Source organism: Apaloderma vittatum, unplaced genomic scaffold (genome assembly GCF_000703405.1).
Source record: "Apaloderma vittatum isolate BGI_N311 unplaced genomic scaffold, ASM70340v1 scaffold37781, whole genome shotgun sequence".
In the NCBI taxonomy this organism is placed as follows: Eukaryota; Metazoa; Chordata; class Aves; order Trogoniformes; family Trogonidae; genus Apaloderma; species Apaloderma vittatum.
Window position 1 is genome coordinate 1 of NW_009700360.1, and position 343 is coordinate 343.

A 343-nucleotide genomic window follows, 5' to 3' on the forward strand; every position below is an offset into this window, starting at 1 on the left:
TATATATATATATATAAATTTATATATGTATATACAGAGGGAAAGATGGGTTTTTTTGGCAATATTATGGGGGATTTTACGGAGCGAGTTTGTACTCGGTGGCTAACACTAAGTGAAAAAGCCAAGCACTCTTTTCAGCACTTATCTCGCTTTTAACAGGTTTGCGCAACAGATTTCTGCTTGTGACCACCAGCACCCAGTTCCTACCCACGGCACGAGGGCATCCCCCTCCTCAGCCAGCACACCCAACGCTAACACACCTGCAGAATGTTTTAGACTCGAGTTTAGCAGTGGCACAGGACCAGCCGGCAGCCCAGCCTAACGCGCCTGAGCCTGGACACAT